Genomic DNA, 21051 nt, shown 5'->3' on the forward strand with positions numbered 1-21051 from the left:
ATCATAGAAGATTATAGTCAGATACTTAAGGAGTGAGCAGAGTTTAGTGAATATCTTTATTTATATATTTTTAAATGTATTGTTGCAGGGTTTGTTTTGGGCCTTTCCAGGTAGTGCGTAGCAAGTCGCTAGAGCGTAATCTCTGATTGGTTGCTGTGCCTCGTCTGCTGCAAAAATGTTCTGTTTTTCTGCGCTGGCCGCGCTTGCCACGGCAACGCTCGGCGCTCAACGCAATGCTTATCGGCGACGCTTTTCGGCGAAGCTTACTGCGCCGGGTTTTTATTATTTATTTATTTTGATATATTATTTTATCATGTTAGTAGTATGTATGTAGTAGTAATGTACGTAGCGAGACCCCTGTAATATATATTGTACTGTAAAATTTGTATATTTATATTATTGTACTGTAAAATTTGTATATTTATATTATTGTACAGTAAGATTTGCATATAGTTGCATCCCTAAAATCTGGTTATTTGTGGGTTTATAGTGAGACTATTTGAAATATTAAATTTGCAAGTATTATGTTTTTTCCTCTATTCACACATTTTTTTTTATGTTGCCACATGATTAAGACACCAAAATCCCTTCAGAAAGGATATAAAAAGTAGGTAAGGAAAAGAACTCCTACGGCCCCGACTTTTACAGGGCCACCATGACTGACACTAATCTGGTCTCGTAGGGTTCTCCGCCACCTCGCACACCTTCTTCAGTTACAGCTCTGGTCCAGTTCAGTCCAGCGAGACTAAAAACTATCCAGCAGCCGCGCTCTATACTTCCTCCAAAGCAGCGGAGAGCAACCCGGTGGAGACCCGTAACACCTGCTCCACTTCTTTTTGCGTGGGTGCTACTGAGACCAGAGTTCATGCACTGATCACGAGTTTTCCTTTTGGAAATTGAAAGCGATCCGATTTTATGGCTGTTAAATTCACACATATCCCACATCACTACTGCTGGCTAATCTGTCCTAGTTCAGTGCAAGCTTTTCACTTAGCTAACTAATCTGTGGATGATTTTCAACAAAACAAACTAAAACAAACTAAAACATTGTCGAATAATGTCCACAGTAAGGCTGCAACTGCCAACTATTTTGCAATTCGTTAATCTAGCAATTATTATTTTGCTTAACCAATCGTTTTTTAATCTGAGAAAGTTACCCAGATAAATGATGATTTAGTATCGAGTATACTTGCAGACAAAATAGGTTTTTAAACAAAAACACAAATTTTAACGTAATGCTTTGTTTAAGCAATAAAACCTCTTCTCTTAGAACATGGCATGTTTTAGAGTAATGATTAGGCCTGGTTGATTACAAAAATAGTGGTTAAGCTATTAATTTATTTGAGAATAAAAATATGAAAACAATACAACTGACAATTGCTAAATTCCATAAGGGCTGCAACCAACTATAACGTGAGTAAGATTAGAATTTTCTTGTAGTGATTGATGATTAAATTAGTCAGAAGTTTATTTTAATATTCGATCAGTCACGATTGTTCTGATCAATCATTGCAGCTCTACATTCTAATGCAATACTTTAAAAAACATGATGGAAGAGTGTTTCCTAAGGCATATTGGTTAGTCTTGGATGGGTTATGGGTATGGGGCACCCGTGTGGACAGATAGGATCTAAAATCAATTTGTCTGTGGTGTTTTGTGCAGCACAGAGGCTTGGAGAACCACAGAGTGTGAAGGCAGAGAGATGGAGTTACAGCCACATGTACACAACCCTAACTGACACAGTGTCAGAGTGGAGTGTGGAGAAGCTCAATGTTCATTAACCAGAGCTGTGCAGGAGTGCAGAGTATTACACAGCAGCCTAATAGAAGGATCGTCCTGCGACTCTGAAATGGAAACAGTGTTTGGAGCAGAGGGAAAAGAGTCTGTGCCAGCTCTGCTCTGGCAATTGCCATCTTGTTAGAGCTCTGGAAACTTGCTTGAGCTCCTCTGGCCATCATCAGTGTGGTTGGTATTAGGCTGGAGCAGCGCGCCAGCCCAGGACATGGCTGCACACAAACGCCAGCCATGCTACTTCTTTTTAGCACTAATGATTTAGTATAAGTACAAGAGAGGGTTGGGGTCTAAAGCAGCATTGACTTTCAAGAGTTAGCTGACGTTATTTAGTTTAAATTAGGGCAGCACGATTTGGTAAAACAAGCTAGATGCCATTTTTAAGTATCAAGGAATCTGTTCAAAGATTCTGAAATTAGTTTATGAACTGACACGCCAACTGTTTGTACAGATCTGAACAACAGGGTAAGCAGCAGGGTTGGCAAGCGTTACTTTTAAGAGTAACTTGTTACTTTACCTCGTTACTGCCCTGGAAAACTAATGCGCTACAGTGTTGTAAAAGCTGACGTGAGTCCTTAATTGATTTGGAACTTTCTCGTCTGAAAACGAGGCTGCAATTACTGTTTTATAGCACTACTGATGCAAAAACTAAACCTAACACAGGGGGCGAGCCTGATGGCTTGGATTTCCTACAAACACAATAACACAATCATTCAAATATCAAACAAGCAAAGTAATGTGTTTGACTGAGCTTTATTTCTCTTTATGTTAACAGAGTAACACAATACAATGCCACACAATAAGCACGTGTAGGCCTCTCAAGCAAAGACAAACGTCACCAAAACAACATTGGATTAGCAAGAGCACTAATGCACAACAACAGAACGTACTAGATTACATGGGTGCACAAAACTAACGTTCCTTGTTGAGCTAAAAAAGTAACTCAAGTACTCTAAAGGCCCGTTCATACCGCTGCGTCAAAGCGTCCACTTTATGTTCAAAGTCTATGTGGACCCGGGTCTTGGGCGTCCAGCATTTTTGCAGCGCCAATCCTTAGTTTTGAGCAGCGTGACGGGGGTGTTTGATTATCGTATGCTTTGGACGCGGAGCGGCCGACACAGTAAAGTGGAGCAAAGCTGAACTTTTTTGAGCCAAACGCGGCGCAATAACCAATCAGAAATTACCCTCTAGTGACGTGCTACACACAACCCGGTATAAGGCCCAAAACAAACCCTGCAACGATGAAAAAATCCTCAAGACGCAGCTCTTGGAGCAAATAATGATAAACTCTGGTCACCTCTGAAGTATCTGCAGGTCCCAGACGGGCCCCGGAGCTTGGTAAAGTAAATACACCAAAGCCACTTTCTCCACCTGTTCTGCCTTAGCACCAAGAGAACAGCAACACTGCGAAACACAACAAATCCTCCACTGCGCATCTGCGCTGGACGCCTCGGACACGCGTGTTCTGGAGAGTTTATTTTTGGGGAGCGCGTCCGGGGCGTAGCGGTGTGAACTTAGCTTAACACGTTATCAGCAAACTCGTTACCCCCAACTCTGGTTAGCAGGAAATGTGGTGTTTGTGGGGGAAATGTCGATACTTTAAAAATTGAAGCCCTTGTAATTTGCTGATTCCGACTGTCATTTTGATTGGATTAATCTTGCAGGCCTTTGTGGACAGTGGTCAAACCATTGCCGAATGCAACACGGACCTGACAACCGACAACTAGTGCATTTTGAATGACAGATCACCAGTAGTGATGACAAGGACTGAACCAAGAATTTCAACAGAGCTATGAAGAATTTTGTGAGATGGATGTAATTTTTGAGAACTATTTTGAGTATGTTGTATGAATGTATAAAAATGTATTACAACTGTTCAAATTCAAACAAAGTCTAAAAAAAAGTAACAAAGCAAAGCTATTTTAGGGTTTAGTCGATCCCCAATTACTCTATTATTTTAAGCTGAAACCTGTAGTAAGATGACATTTTCATTTCAGAATGTTAAAAATGTATTTGTTTCTTGCATTGTATAGAGTCTTATGAACAGATGATTCTTGAATAAGTACAAACATGCCCCATGTGCAGCAGAGCTCTACTCCATCAGAATGAGAAATCTGAGCAGTCTTCTCTACAAGTCAAGTGGGACTCAAAATATAAAGACTTTCCACATTTGCCTGATAATCTTTCCACATAACAATAATGTACGCTGATATCAATCTGCATTTGGGTCAGGCACGGAAACATCTGAAGTCCCTTAGAGTCACCAGACACAAGCACAGAGATTGTACCGATGAATTTACAGCAGGTATGGAAACCATCAGATACAGAGCTCAGGAGAAACCCAATGTGACGCTCAGTGGGTCAGCGCTGACACAGATGTATAACGTCTAGTTCAGAGGGAACAGTAACTACTTATACTCATTTAAGTTCATTTTGTCAATATTGCCCACCCGTAGTCAATACCCCCTCAAATCACATTGCATTTTGAAAAACCTGAAATAGCAGAACGTGGGCGCCAACTGACCACCAGTTTTCAACAGAAACTCCAGGTCCGGTCAAAGTAATGCACTTGAAGCTTCAAAGACAGGCCACTTTATCCTTCTGACAAGAATCCAACCTTTATTTAATCACAGCTCAGGTTTCATCTGATGTGGACCAGACAAAACAAAGCGTGTGAACCTGTTCGACTGAACTGCAGCTACACCACACACCCTTTCTCACGTGGGAATGCAGTAGTGAGCACATGGAATGACACAAATCATACAAAATTGACTTTTTCTTTAGCTTTTAACCATGTCCCCTCATTAAAAAATGCAAGGAGTTGTATTTAGCTTCATTTGTGCTTGTTTGATGAATCCAAGTACTCTGAGCCTCAGAAAAAACACTTTCAATTTGATGTGACAAGATCTTACGTGCCATTTTTAAGTCCATGAATCAGTTCATTAAATCATGTTCATTACAACTGCGTGCCTAGATTACCATGTTGGTGAAGGTTAGAGTTCTACCACATGCAACAACATCCTCAGATACTGATGACCACAAATAAAAATGTGGCAGTTGCTCCAAATCCAAAAATGATACTGTACTGTAAGAAAACAACAAATATCTCCCTCACATTAAGCCAATCCCTCCACTTTGGCTCTTTAACATTTGCTACCAGTGACTTACCACATGGAAAATAACAACATGAACATTACAGTGTAGATGCCCCAGCTTACCGTAATAACTTCACCTGCTGCATGCACTCCTACTCTCCACTGTCGTTTGGTCCTGCAACGCTTCGCGGAAATCCTCCCAAACAGGAAGGTCCCCGCCCACCAGGAGAGGCTTACCTGGACAGACCTGAAACGCAGGTTTGAAGTGCTTCAGTCTGCAACGATAAGAGGAAAACGAGAAGCAGCCGTGAGGAGGACGCAAACAAAGTCTGTCCAATATGTAAAAAGAGAGGGCGGCGGGAGTTCAGATATTGTATCAAATTATAATAGAAGCTGTGCGAGTGACTGCATAATGCATGGCCATATCCTGTGCAGTTGCCATGATCATTGCATGACGAAAACACTGCACCATTCCACCACTCTAAAAGACAGGAAAATTTGCAACTTTGAAAAAACTACAAGACCGAGGAATACCAAAAGCAAAGAAACTTGACCAGTGAAATGGTCCAAAAAACGTGTTTCCATATTATTATTATTAATAATAAAGAAACACAGGAACAAAGTGACTGCATAACTGAATAAAAAATGTCATTACAAATCTAAACAGAAGAGGTAACACTATGAGAAGAAACATGTGAAAAAGTAATAATGTCATAATATACTCTTATTGAGCTCGTATCTTTATCAACACTAAAACTTAAACCAGAACTTCATTTTTGATTTAGAGAGGAATATGCAACTTGTAATGAAACTTGAATATGCAAAAAAAAAAAAAAACATTTGTTGACATTAATGCCAAAGGATAATGGTTAGTTGGACAGGAATACAAGTAGGATTTGTATGGATGATGAGCTGTGGAAATTTTCAACGTTAGTTGTAGTAGCCCCATCTGTCCACTAGATGGAGACGTTGTAGCACGCTAGATGTGGTAAACGTCCCATTCAAATCCCATTTTTTTTTTTTTTTTTTTTTTTTTAAATTAACACCATCTTTAAGCAGCATAGCATTTTAACAGAGTACAATTAATGACAATATTATTTCAAAAACACATTAAAAAGAATGACCTGATCGACCAAATAATAATATAGATAATAATCTAAAAAGCCTTACGCCTGTGATACACTTTACAGGCTTGTTGAACTTGAATCCACACTCGGTGGTGGAAAAACACTGTCGTTCTGCCCCAAGGCAGCTGTAGCTACAGAAGTGAGGCTACCAATTTCCGTCGTTGGTTGCTCCCACCACCAATCACTCAAGTGTCTTGCCTTAGGACACAACGACAGAGCAGAAATTGAATCAGTAACAGTTTATTTTGGCAGTTTTGAAGCTCTGAAGGTTTGAATCACTTCAAAACACTGCTCTGAAACGTGATTCAAAGAACTTGTCACGTGACTCATGTTCATGAACAGCTGTTTCATGGGTGTTTCACTTGGGGGACTTTCGTCTCAAACCAGAGTTCATTGATGGGGCTTTAAACAAACCACAGAACAGTCGGTCTCAAACCTATGACGATTTAATGTCTCCACCTGCTTCCACAAAGTTTTAAAAAGGTGTTTGCATGTTGGACCCATGTTGAGATAAGTAATAACTTAATAGTCACATCCTAAAGCGGTTTCCAACTTCCTCACACTGACACTCCACGGTGCGAGATAGTAAACCTGTGACAGAGTTCTGTAAGTGCAGTGGCTAGAACTCTGGCATCTCGCCCGCCCGGAGCGAGGCAGGCCCGCCCGCCCGGAGCGAGGCAGGCCCGCCCGCCCGGAGCGAGGCAGGCCCGCCCGCCCGGAGCGAGGCCCGGAGCGAGGCAGGCCCGCCCGCCCGGAGCGAGGCCCGGAGAGAGGCAGGCCCGCCCGCCCGGAGCGAGGCCCGGAGAGAGGCAGGCCCGCCCGGAGCGAGGCCCGGAGAGAGGCAGGCCCGCCCGCCCGGAGCGAGGCCCGGAGAGAGGCAGGCCCGCCCGCCCGGAGCGAGGCCCGGAGAGAGGCAGGCCCGCCCGGAGCGAGGCCCGGAGAGAGGCAGGCCCGCCCGCCCGGAGAGAGGCAGGCCCGCCCCGGAGAAAGGCAGTATGAATATGAGGATCTAAGTCTGAGACCTGTTTGGTGTGGGATTAGTTTGTGTATAACAAATCACCCTGCCCTCCTCAGATTTAGCAGCTTTTACAAAGTATTCAATTAACTTCATTTAATAATGAAAAAAAAAAAATCACAGCAGCAGTTGCCTTAAAGGGCGAGATTGAGAAAATAAAAACACACATTAAATAGCCTGGACAGCATCCCTCCACAGAAGGAAAATGTAGGCAATTTTTGAATGAAACCTAAAATGTATTTATCAATCATTTTTAATATTCATAGTTTTCTAGGAACACCAATGCATCAATAATACACACAATTAAAATGTGATGTTATTTTATTGACAACCATTGAAAACAGAATGTGGTTCGAATCAGAGGCGGCGCCAGACATTCTAAACATCCGGGGCTTAGCCTAAAAAGAAAGGGAGGGGGTTCATCCGGGCCAATATGATGTGGTTTTAGTGCCCACAATACTGTATTTTCTGTACATAGAGTAACCCTCCAAAGGCAAAGACAGACCATGGCCTTTATGCCTTCTGAGAAAGCCCTCCAAAAACGTTGAACAGAACTGCAGAGGTGGTAGCATTTAGTTACATTTACTTTTTCCAGAAATTGTACATCTTGGTGTTCTGATTTAAAACAAACAGTCACAAAACCAACATGAAAAATACTTTGCTCCCAACGGGCTCGAACTCACGACCCTGTAGTCCAGAGTCTCATGCTATATCGACTGAGTGAGCCAGACCAATGTGTAGCTATGACATAACAGTCCACCTTTGCTCCTTCTGATATGATTTAGTTTCATTTTTGTAGAAAGTAAAAGTCAGCCTTACCTTTAGCAGACACTTGCCCCAATGAGCCGTTTGTCCTGTAGTGTCTCTGCTTTAGCTTTGTAGATGTATAAAACCTCTGAGCCACTGCTACAACCACAATTAATTCATCGTTTGAACGATCATGTGCTGTATATTCTACGTTAGATAAACTTTATTTTTCAGCACATGCACTGAATGTCTCTTTTTTCCAGTCAATCTGCTCTTATTTATGCCCTTCACTTTTTGCAAATTCTCAGTTAAATGATGTAGCAAAGGCCTTTTTGTCAGCTCCATGGTCAAAACGCTTACGTGCTGTCTGCTGTAAACATTGCGCACTTTCTACGCTCCCACCCACTTTCTACATGCAGCCAATCATACACCAGTTCAACAAAAATAACCAATGAAATGGGTAAAGAGAACAAGCATCCAATCAGAGATGGGAACGGTGCAGAGGAGAGTGACCCTCCGCTCTGCACAAATGACACGTTTCACGTTTAAAACATTTAAATATGAAAAGAACTACATGATTTAAAGTGAAGCCACAGCAGGATTCGAAAGCCTGGTCCCGGAGTCCCAACCCAATGCTCTACCTGTTGAAATAACCACTCAGTGGTGTCACATAGCGTTTGGGGCTTTTGGAAAAACATCTGGGGCTCAAGCCCCAAAGCCAGGTCCTAGCTCCGCCCATGGTTCGAACCACTGTGGATGTGGTAGTACTACAACATACCACTAGATGTCACTCTGGAGAAGTGTTTCGAAGCCTCAAAATATTTGGTTCAAATCCTTTGCGGTTCATGAGGCTCACTTGGCTCATCATTAACTGAGCCATAGTTGCTCCAGCGACTTTTTTCTGATCTTGGGCGAGAAAACTAGACAGGCCCATTGTATAGTCTGTGCAAACTTGTCAAACAGGAGGATATTAACACTGCTTTTAATGTCAGCTGCTCTTCCTGTTGCACTTGGTCATATACAGGAATAGTCCAGAAGTGTCTTACCATGTACCAGCACACTGTAATTCTGCCCGATTCTGAACATGATTCAGTCTTTGATCCGGACCTTAGGCAGTGGTCAGTTGTGAGTGGCCATACAAACCAATGCCCTGCCTCATTAGATCTCGTAAGCTAAGCAGGGATTGGCCTGATTAGTACTCGGATAGGAGACCACTGGAACGTCAGGTGCCACGGGGGGGTGTAGTGTCCTTGAGTTAGACACTTCAGCCACCATGCCTCCAGTCTCAAAGTATGGGGTGTACAAAAAGAGTGTGAGAGTGTGAAGATGGGACCCATCCGGTGTGTTCATTAACATCAACATCAATGTCCCAACCAAATAAACAAATAATAATCGTAATGCCAAAGGCTGTGACTTAATGAGAAAAAGGCTGTCGCCGAATGGAACTGTCTGCTTCCCATGAACACAGGCTCTTTGTGTGTGTCACAAACAAGAGGAGCTGTCCACATCGTCAGAGCACATTCCTCTACCCTGTGTCCAGTTCCGGAGAGAGGCAGGCCCGCCCGCCCGGACAGAGGCAGGCCCGCCCGCCCGGACAGAGGCAGGCCCGCCCGCCCGGACAGAGGCAGGCGCAGGCCCGCCCGCCCGGACAGAGGCAGGCCCGCCCGCCCGGACAGAGGCAGGCCCGCCCGGACAGAGGCAGGCGCAGGCCCGCCCGGACAGAGGCAGGCGCAGGCCCGCCCGGACAGAGGCAGGCGCAGGCCCGCCCGGACAGAGGCAGGCCCGCCCGGACAGAGGCAGGCCCGCCCGGACAGAGGCAGGCCCGCCAGGCAGGCCCGCCAGGCAGGCCCGCCAGGCAGGCCCGCCAGGCAGGCCCGCCCGGACAGAGGCAGGCCCGCCCGGACAGAGGCAGGCCCGCCCGGACAGAGGCAGGCCCGCCCGGACAGAGGCAGGCCCGCCCGGACAGAGGCAGGCCCGCCCGGACAGAGGCAGGCCCGCCCGGACAGAGGCAGGCCCGCCCGGACAGAGGCAGGCCCGCCAGGCAGGCCCGCCAGGCAGGCCCGCCAGGCAGGCCCGCCAGGCAGGCCCGCCAGGCAGGCCCGCCCGGACAGAGGCAGGCCCGCCCGGACAGAGGCAGGCCCGCCCGGACAGAGGCAGGCCCGCCCGGACAGAGGCAGGCCCGCCCGGACAGAGGCAGGCCCGCCCGGACAGAGGCAGGCCCGCCCGGACAGAGGCAGGCCCGCCCGGACAGAGGCAGGCACATGGGAATCCACAATGGCCACTTAAGCGTGAGAGAGATGTCCACTTGGACCTCATGCAGGAACAATATTTTTTTTTTCTTTTATAGACCAACAGGATCCAATAGATAATCATTTTAGTCATATGCACAGCTGCAATTATTCATGTAAAAATGCTTGACTTTTTGTATACATCACCAAGTGACTAATTGTCGCGAACTCAGATGCAGGTGAAAACGAGATGGTAAAAACTGTATAAACTGAAAAGAATGTTCCCACTTTGATCTCCCACTTTGGCATGTTTCAAGTGATTGTAACTTAGATGTTGAGCAGACTTACTCAGCAAAAAAACAGACAAAACAAATATTAGACAGCACCCGGAAGGTGATGGGACACAATTACAACACCGGAAGGAAGCATCTGAAATTACAAGGAAAAATCACACAAGTATGCTGTGAAGAAGATGGATGATGAAGATGAGGAAAATCCCCTTTAACAACCAGTGAGCCTCTGTCAGACATAGTTAAGTGAACAAATGGAATTATTCCACAAATTTGACAGCACTCCTACATGTTTTATGACAGATCATTTCCAGAATAAAATAATGACTTAAGTAGTTTACTAGATGTGTTCGGCCATCTCCTGTGTAACACCTAAAACAGAAAAAGTGATGTTTCCCTAAGGGCCAAAGGAGAGTTCTCAGCTCTCCTTACAAACGGAACATACTTTATCCCAAACAAAGACACAATAGATCTGTGTTTATCCAGTTCATAAATCTTGGTGTTGATGGGGCCCTTGTGTGTCCTTGGGGCGGGGCCCGTGCCACCCAAGGGCCACTTCTTCCTGAGGCCACCAACGCTTCTGTTCTGACTGTCCCTATGGAAATGCATCAGCACTTTAGGTCTTCCTCAACTGAGCAAGAGGCTGCCCTGCCCAGACTGTGTGCTCACAGCAGTCCCAGTTTGTCCTCAATGCACCACATTTGTATTTTAAACAGACTAATGAGTTTCAATGGAAATAGAAGAGATTTTAGGCAAAAGTATGTCTGTATGTTTACACATTCATGCAACAAATTATTGTATATCCCAGATAATTACATTTTATTATATAGAGAAGTTAATTTGTGAACTTTATATCCACCTTAAAAAATATTTTTTGTATATACAAGTTCGCTTAAAATAAATCCATACGACATTTGCCAATTCTACTCACAATACAAACAAAAAAAAGGACGTTTGTTATGATTAAGTAAGAAAATACAATACAAAGAAAGGACAAATGAATATGCATAGCTGGTGTGGCCCTTCACCTCCCCCACCCTCATCATAATGCCCCCTCCTCCCTAGCCCTTTCATGTGCCTGCTGCTCTTTGCACTTGGACACATGATCCTCCAGAGGACAATAAGACCCGACCCCAGCAGAGCCAGGTCCATGAGCCTGATGAGCGGGCGCGCACAGCAGCTGAGCCCACCCTTCACATGCTAACGCTAACTGGCTCTGAATGATCATACTATGGGATACGAGCTAATCAGTGGTGGAAGAGCATCGGTTGGGTCTTTGATGCAAACTACTTTCATGTAGTTCAGAAATCCTGTAAAAGTGGTAGTTTCATACAACAATAAAGCCGGAGCAGGTGGAACTGTCGCTCAATGGGTTCAGAATTGGGATGCCAGGATACGATGCACAGTTTGATGGACCTTGGCTTGCACGCCAACACAGACATGAAAAAAGGGTTATGCTCTGGGAAGAAAGTGAACAATATTGAAGTTGAACAAAAAAAACAAATGCAAGGGTTTAATATCACCAAACAACATAGAAAATACCAACCTAAAATGTCCACATTGGTGCATCACTAATGATCATGAACATAGTTTGTAAAAATTGGCCTTTCTTCTAAAGCAGGAGGTTCATTCTAAAGCTGACAACTGAAAGGAAAAATACATTTACAAGTAGATGAAACTACTTGGTTCTTTGATAACTTTGGTTTGGGTTAAGAAATTCAAATTTAAGAAATGGACCATTTCTAAAAGAGTCTGCACCTTACATTTCCATAGTGGCAAAGTCAATGTAAGAGTTTCTTTGACCTAGAGAATGTGAATCGTGCAGGTTGAAGGTAGTGTCACACCGGAGAGTCCATAAGCATCACGCTGTAGAAGACATCAGCAGATCCTCATTCAAACACAGGCTAATGCACTGAAACGGCAGGTCAAAGGTTTATCGTTTTCATTTAAGAAAGAGTCCATGCTCTGTGTATCTCACCAGGGCCACTGGCCGTAAGACCAAAAACAAGACTCAATCTTTGTTCCCCAATTGATCTTGCACAATTTTCGATTTGATATAATTTTGTCTCATTGAAAACAAATGATGGCTTTCAATCAGGCTCCTACAATCAATTATTTGGGACTAGTCGACTATAAAAAATTATCTATAAAAAGACCTTTTATAGCAGCATTATTGAATTAAATGTCAAAAAAAGAATACACTTCAATAAAAAATACATTTCATTCACAAACATTCTCTATCTAGAAGCCATCAGTCATTATATTAAACCCTTTGTTTGGTTGAAAATGTTTTGTTAAAGGTCTCAATGTACAAAAAAAAGAATAGTTTGACTAGTTGACTAGGAATGGGACGATGACCAATAATTGCATTAATTTGTGATTCATTAAGACAATTATGACAATTTCCAACGATACAAGATGATTGTAATCCCAAACAAAACACCAGAATTATGGTTTATTTGTTTGAAATCATGCGTGTTCATAATCATTTTTGATCGAGACAGAATTATTATGTTCATATTCATAACCTTTTAAACCGTCTAAAATGATCTTCTTGGTATTATCAACACTCACAATATATATGATAATTGTGATGCTACTAAAATAAATTGTTAGCCCAGCCCAGTTTTCATTAATTCATTTCTTGAAAATACATTATCAAATTAAGATAAATAATTACCATTTAACATTAAAAAAGGCAAATTTCTTCATCCAAATTCTAAATTCTGGCCCAATCCCCTTCTGATAGAAAAAACTGCACTTTGTATGTAGTTGTCGTGTAATAATTTGTTGTGGAACGCACAGGAAGTCGTCCCATTATAATGTGAGGATGTTGCATTCGTTTTGGTGGTGTACAAAGAAAGAACAGTTCAAATTCTGGTCCGCAGAGTTTGATCAGATAAGTAGTTAGACACTTTTGAACTTGTCTGAGCAGGAGCAAGTGAACACTTGGCTCATATGATGCACAATAGATTAAAATGCTCCTCCAGCACTCATCTGCCTCAACAGGACTTAAACAATTACACAAATGGATTCACAACATTCAAGTCTAATAGTTTTTAGTGCTGGGCTGAGACGCAGAACTACACCAGAGTCTTGTGGGAATCTGGCTCGGTGCAGGAGGCACCAGGGGGGCTCCTAATAACTGCAGAGACAATAAAACAGCATTCCTGCCCGGCATAAGCCGCTCTTTCCTGGGCAGCTTTCCTCTGTTCACACAAGAATGACACAGACACACACCGAACGTGCCACTGCATGTAATTAGCACTCGGGTTCAGCGAGCAGGTCCAGGTAAAAATCTGAGCGCAAACATGCACAGAGGTAACGGACAACTCCTCTACTGTGTAGGCAGAAGTGCAAGGATGTGGAAACGTATGAGGTAGAGGGGGGGAAATGTATTTTTAGCTGTTTTGTCGAATTGATGCAAACAGAAGTAAATAATCAGTATTTTAAGTTTGATATCAGCCGCCCACTTCTGCTCATATGTTTTCTGCCCTTTCACCCAGAGGAGGAGCACCGTATCCATTCAGCATTTAGCTTTTATGAAAAAACGTTCACACCAGCAGAGCGAGTGGCTCACATCCTAGATATTTTTCCAAAGCCCCAGAACTTATATCATTTTTGTAGGACTGTTTCTTAAAACTACTAAAGTATCAATATTAGTCATTTGTAAGATTATGAGGATCGAAGATAATGGTTTTCTCCTTCGAGACACAATGAAAGGTGCTTGGTTGAGTCCGAGAATAAAACACAAGTGTGTGCAGAACCGGAAACCTTTGGGTTATGCCCCATGACAAACTTTTTTCTATGTCTGCTAGAAACAGCTTCATGTTAGGCACTTAAAAAGCAGCTTTAGTGCAAAACATGCAGGTAAACTGTTCTAAACCACCCTGCAAAGGGGCATGTGGGCTGTAGCTTCTTTAGAGGCCTGGCTATTCAATTCTATTTTGACTTTTTGGTTCACAATTCAAATTCTATTCTGAAGCCATTTTTGATTCTGTGAGAACCAGCAGTCATCTCCTTCGCATTGGTAACATCAGTCTCATTAACTGCATTTCCACCAGGAATTGGTATCACTAAGGATTTATCACAACAATCTGAAAACCAGTTCCACTTCAACCATATTGAACCAGAAAAACGACAACATTACAACATCTAATTCTAAAGAACAGCCACCCAGTGTTCTTGGCCACCTCTAGTTCTTCCAATCAGCCAATATTGGCTACAACACCAATTAACACATTCCATGTGGCACAGTGCAGCAGAAAACTAGTTCAGTGGTACACAGAGCTGTGAGCACATGCTTCACTGTTTGATCCTAGCAACCAGCCCTAGTGGAGTGAGTCAGGACTGAAGTGAGGAACAATGGCTTAATTGAGATGTCCAAAGGCTGTGCGGGTGGTGCCCCAAATGTAAATGCACACACCTCATTTAAATAGCATTAGTCTTTGGGAGCTGCCGTGCTAGTGTTCTGAAAAGGGTCACGATGGGGGTCAGCGGAAGAATGTGTCAGTAAAGTTTAACAGAGACAAGGGTCCAGGGTCTTTTCATTGAGTCCACATCATCAAGAGTTACTGTGGGACATTTATTCAGGCTTTGAAAGCACCAGCTGATCAATAGTGCAGTTTTTCAGTGCTTGTTTTACATATGGGCAACAAAAAAAATATCAAAATTAAACTTTTGAAAGAGTTAAATTCAATCTAATCCTTTTACTGTTAAAATATATTTCATAATTCAGAAAGTTTGATTTAATAAATCTAGTCACAAAACTATTAAACATTGTGAAGGAAAGTGAATTGCGCTTTCTGGATGTCCCAATCTGAAGACAGGTAATACTTCCAATCTATGCATATACTATGAGTATCGGCTTGGATTATATTGAGTGAATAAATCGAGCCGATACACAGAGCATCTTCCACACGCAGCTGTCATTGCTAATGCTAGAGACACTAAAAGCCCAGAGCAGCTCAATCACTGACTCAGGAGGCTCTAAGCAGCTAAGACATACAACCATATTTCCTCGTAGTGGATTTTCATGTTCACAGTGTACTTTATATCAAAATACAATCGCCCTATGAATAATTCACCCTTTAAGCCTCAGCAGATTCTTAATGTCACAGGTTATTAGTTTAACTCCGCAATATATCATGAATATATGTTATTTAAAAGTATCACGATACACATATAGTATTGATACGTGTCAATGTACACGTATTACAATATGGATATTTTGAATACAGCCCTATAAAAATTATTAAATAATGACAGCGATGGTACAGTGTCAAGGATCACTATACTAATTTGCACACTTTGAACACTTTTCTATTTAATATTGTATCATTTCCCCTGCATATTCATGATCAAAAAATAAATGGTGACCTACATAAGATATAATTATTTATTTTTTTACCATATTGTCCAATTTAACCTGCTTTAATCAGATGTAATCCTTGTTTGACTAGCGTCTCATATTGAACAACACTACACTACACCACATTGTCCACTTGTCACGGACACAAAGGGAAATGAGCAGCACTTGCCCGTCCACACAGTAGTATCACTTTCCCCTCACACAGCCACCCTCTCACCTCAGGCTTTGTCAAGGAAATCAGAACAAGGTGAACCGAATGTGTTCACAAACTCTCTTTGTCTCTGTGAGAAATGCTACTTATTTGAGAATATGAGAGGTAAAATATTCTGGTAAAAGATGGCAGGTTCAGGGTCAGAGCTGCTGAGATAACGGTCAAGTGGGAGGAGGAGGTGAGCGCTCGGTGGAAGGCAGAGATGGGAGGTTAATGCAGTGAACACACATATCAAGGCTGAGGGGGGGGGGAACACAACATTCTCTGGGTCTGCGCAGAAAAGGTAAGATTGTGAAACTTGGTGTCAATTTGTGAAAAAAAAAAAAAAAGTGTTTTAGTTAAAAGAAAAAAATAGATGATCTACACCAGATATGAGTATACATTTCATTATATTTACACGTTCAATTTCATTATTAACATTAGCGGTTTTAATAAGTTACCCATGAAAAAGAGAACTTTTCTCATCGAGTTTACCCTATATAAATAATACATTTACACACATTGATGAACATTTTGCATGTTAAAGGTGGAATGGACGATTTTTTTCAGCAAATTTTTAATCATATTTCCTCGTGGCGTGGATAAATCATTAATCCTGCCACGTATCAATCATAAAACGCACCTACCGCTCACCTGCAGCAGCGTGCGGTTCGTCCCCACGTTTCCGCGTGCGTAAGCGCATGGATCTATCATAATATAGTTCCCTCAGTGTACGGGGCAAAATGAAGACGGAGAAAGACAGTTCGAGCTGACGCAGAAGTGGACAGAAATCTACGGGAGACGAGCGATGCGATGTGCTCCGGTGCGCTAATAAACAAAACGTACGTGTGTGTTGTATCAGTCCGCACGGGGGAGGGCGCATGCGCACTTCCGCCTGCGTTCTCAAATCGCCGAAAAATCGTCCATTGCGCCTTTAATATGTAAAGATTATAGCGAACATGGAATCAGTTCCTCAGGTTGCAGTCAAATCTCTTCAGTGCCATGCCTTCAGTGGAAAAAAGAAGCAGCATTTTTGGTGGATCGTCCACCACCTGCTTGTCTCAAAGATGTGGTTGCTTGGCCTGGAAGCTTCCACAGTATATCATTTAACATATCCACTACTACTCAACACCGCTTTGATAACGCGTAATGTCAAAAAGGATTTTTTTGCACGTCAAACTTATGTGTGAAATAACCTGAGGGGCGAGCTGTTATGGCGGGTGTACACCTAATGCCAGGCAGGATGGGCACTTTTCGGGGGGGTTACCGACAGTTACACCAACTCCAGTGCTCTGAATATTTGACGAACATCTTGCAGATTCACATCGTTTCATGTGGCCAGGTGGTGTCACTTGCTTTGTCTTCATAGAGATGGAGAGGTTTAGCGCCATATGTGAAACTCCTGGACAAATGAGGGATTACATCGAACAAGCAAGTGTCAGACATTTGATTGGAAAAGTTACGTAGTGCACCTTTAAAGAATGAATTGACCGATATTGCCAGATCACTGCCAAAAGCTTGAAGCACATATGAAAAGGACTCCGATAAGAACTTGCCTGGGCACATGAAGAGCAAGTTATCAGCTGTGAACCTGACTCCCTTGTTCCCATATCTCCTGAGGTTTTGTTGCCCCTTGCGTTAGCCTACCTGACCGCTGTGTGAACCACAGCAGGTATGAAGTGTCAGATCTGAAGTGTCCAGGGCAGTCTGGTCTCTCACACTCTGGTTAATCTCACCGTTTACTACTTCCTTCCCGACCCACAGCACTGAAGAACAGCAGCCAAGTCAAGATTTGTTTGGGTGAAGGCTCAGTGCCTGGCTCTGGCTCCAGAGGCAGAAATTTGCTACATGAGCAACTGACGTCACAAGTGCTTTATTAATTAAAAAATCTAAATCTTACCTGAATTATGCTTCCTAATCCGATCTCAACAATTCACAAAAAGCGCTTTAGTAATTCCAAGTTTGTGGATCTGTGAGATGTAGCTAAAGCTTGAGTAAACAAGAAACTTCTGGTTATTTCTCTGCAGCTCTTAATGGTAATCAAAAAGAATCATAAGACACCCAGAATCCCACCCTTAAGAGGATCAAGAGCAGCTGTGAAAAGTGAACGATGCATTTTAATATTTTTCTATACATTTCTCAGAATAGAACTACACGGTGGAGCAATGATAACGTTTATTTTTTAAGTGGCAAATGATGACATTATGTAGAGTTAGTTTGGGGCTTTGCGCTTTATATTGTGAACTGGCATTTTCACCTATTTTATTTGTGCATGTTTTTGTGACTGGGATTTGTACTGTTCATATAGCTTTGTGTTAGTACTTCATACCATCTGTGTAGCAGCAGACTTTTAAGATACTACATCCCACACGCTTCTATTCTCTGCAGGGACACAGCGTGGAGTTAGTTTACAGCAGTTTATTGGTGCGTTTTGTACTGAAGCTGCTTTTAGAATTAACAAAGCATATAAAATACATTTTTGAAAAACTATTCTTTTTATCATCCCTAGCACCTTTACACCGCATTTGAACGTGTCTGTATGTAATGCAATGATTTGGATAATGTTAGGTGCATTATGCTCTGGAAATATATTTTGGGGCTTAATGCAGGTGATGTGCATCTCTAAAGAGGAAAGAGCTGACGCTAACGTGTGTGCCAGCTCTGTTTTGCCAAGTATTTGGGCTCAACATATAAGTTGGACTCACTGGAACTACGGCGGTTTATCGTAAGATCAGGTCAGCAAATTAGCTCCCGTTTGTATTTGCTTTTTGACATCTTGTTTACTTCATAGTCTGCGTTCTCTCTTACAATCATCCTGCTTGGATGCTTAAAAACTCTTTAGCTCAAGCATGTCAAAACTATAGCCCGGGGGCCAAATGCGGCCCTCAGACCAATTTTTGTTGGCCCCAAGACTTCCTGCTAAGGAAGTCCAAACAACAAAAGGTAGTACTTTTTACTGCAAAATTGGTTATACCAACCTAATATTAATGTTCCAAGTCTTATCAAAGGTGTGGAGGCATCGAAACTATGTCAAATGCAAAATTTCAAATGATTCACTTCGTCATTCGACAAATTCAACATTGTCGGGTTGTTTGTAACCCTCTGGTCCATATAAGTTTCAAAATGTGGCCCTTGGTGAAAAAGGTTTGGACACCCCTGCTTTAGCTAAAGTGGACCAGAATCTAGACCACTTTGGATGGCCCAATACACTTTCTGACCATAATGAGCCGATCAAAAGCGGCGGGAAAATGCCATGCATTTACGGCAGGTTGAATTTATCAGTATCAAATCAAATATCTCGACTCTATTTCTCACCATGATGATAAACAGATCATAATTTAGCAATCTGACAGAAACATGAAAATGTGTGTGTAAATGTGTTTGGGTTTAATACTTTGTCAAATGAAAAACAAAAGTGCAGATCGCTTTCCACTTTCTTAGGAGATTAAACTGCAAACTAAATTTTGTTTCATATTAAAGATGATAAGATGACACAACAGCCTGCTAACCAGTGTTTCTGCCGTGTCCTTTTCCTGGACATGCCACTTCTCTGCATGTCTCCTCCTGTGTCAGACTGATGAACACAAAGCTCTCATTTCCTGTTGGGCTGAGGAGAGGCCACTGTCTAAAAACTGTCCCAATGTCTATGAGGTGGTTCTGTCATCAACCTACAGCTAAAATCTAAATGTATTGATCACCATTAGCAAATCACAAAGACTGCAACAAGTTACAGTGGGCATCATTATGTCTTATGTCTCTGTAGAGAATGTCCTGTCTATAAAGGTAAAGATTATTTTAGTAGTCAACAAGCCATTCATTTTTAGATTACTTGACTCCATGTACTCTATTGTACATGGAGACTTCTTTATTACATTATCAATAAAAAGCTGAAACATGGTGACTGAATGCTACAAGATAGAGAATATTTATGATAATTGGAAGTAGAAAAAGCTCTTTGTATCTTCTAGATAACAACCATGACTAAATTTATATTTGACCTAATCACTATTAGTCGACTAATTGTTACAGCTGACTCCAAAGGGTGGTACAAAGGCCTACTCCTGTAAAGAAGACTTCTTCAAACAAAACGGTCTGAAATGCAAATGAGTTTTGTTCCATGTTCTCTCCAAGGTATGTTTTCATGTAATAATAAAAAAGAAAATTAAAAAGAAAATCACAATATTTCTAATAAAAATATACAGCTGTTATGTTTATTCAGGCCTTTAAATCCATGATCCTGTTGTAGGAGCCAGTGTGGGGGACGCAGAGTCACATAGTGCTTCTCTGTTCAGCAGACACTGGAGGACAGTACTGGCCTATGCCACCAGCCCCTGGTACTTTGTCACTGTGTTGAAGCAGCCGATGCCCGCTCAGATACAGAGTCTGCGGATAACTTCAGGAAGTTAAAGAATGAGCTGCTTTGTGACAGTTAGCTGCTCTGCACGGACTCTGGAGGACAGTGAAGACAGGAAACTGGAGCGGAAATGGAAGGGCACGAGAAGTCTCTCCCAAACAGGTGGAGCAATTTACAAGAATCACAGCCCTGGGAAATCGAAACATTTGATTGAGAAGCAAAATGGTGTGTGTGTGTGTGCATTGATTATTTTCAATTCAACATGATAAATTACTTTGTGCAAATCAAAACCCAAAGCCAACAAAAGCTAATCAATACCCAATAATAAACTAAATTTAATTAACCATCATCACACCAATCCTAGGAAAACTGACCTCGACATCAAATAACAATTGTGAATAATAAAGATGTACTGTACAATAACGCTTCGTCATTCCAAGTAGGGCAACAACAAATCAAATCTTTGTTTTTAAGAAGATAAAATGGAAGGGCTGTGTGATCTGTGTGTTTGGAAGTCTGCTAGTAAACAAGGAACATTAAGTGCCGGGGCATCGGAGGACCAGTGGCTCCAGGCTGCATCGTTGGATTGAATGGTCTTAACCTGCGCGAGTGCACGGAGGTCAGAGCGCTGTGTGTGATGTGCAGGTTGTCCCATGGGTCGGGTTATGAACAGTGGACCTCGGTCTTGTCCTCGACCTGTGCAACTTTGGATTAGGTGCATCTAAATTCACATGCTCATTTCTCCATGAATATGTCTCGGATTGTAATAAAACATACATAATTTTACAGGTTAACATGCAGAGAACGTGACATTACGTGACGCATTTAAATTCACTTAGAAAT

The 21051-nt window shown here is 42.4% G+C and overlaps 1 protein-coding gene across 3 annotated transcripts in view; it reads right to left on the reverse strand.

The window, feature by feature from the left end:
• mpp7a (MAGUK p55 scaffold protein 7a) overlaps positions 1-5169 on the reverse strand; it is a 227548-nt gene extending 222379 nt beyond the window's left edge. For all 3 annotated transcript variants that reach the window (XM_072451195.1, XM_072451194.1, XM_072451193.1), the window contains exon 1: positions 5010-5169. The gene's annotated coding sequence lies outside the window, so the exon portion shown is untranslated. The remainder of the gene's footprint in view (positions 1-5009) is intronic.
• Positions 5170-21051: the final 15882 nt, after the last annotated feature.

Source organism: Eucyclogobius newberryi, unplaced genomic scaffold (assembly GCF_026437365.1).
Source record: "Eucyclogobius newberryi isolate DKJ021-1_F unplaced genomic scaffold, fEucNew1.0.hap1 SCAF_18, whole genome shotgun sequence".
Classification (NCBI taxonomy): Eukaryota; Metazoa; Chordata; class Actinopteri; order Gobiiformes; family Gobiidae; genus Eucyclogobius; species Eucyclogobius newberryi.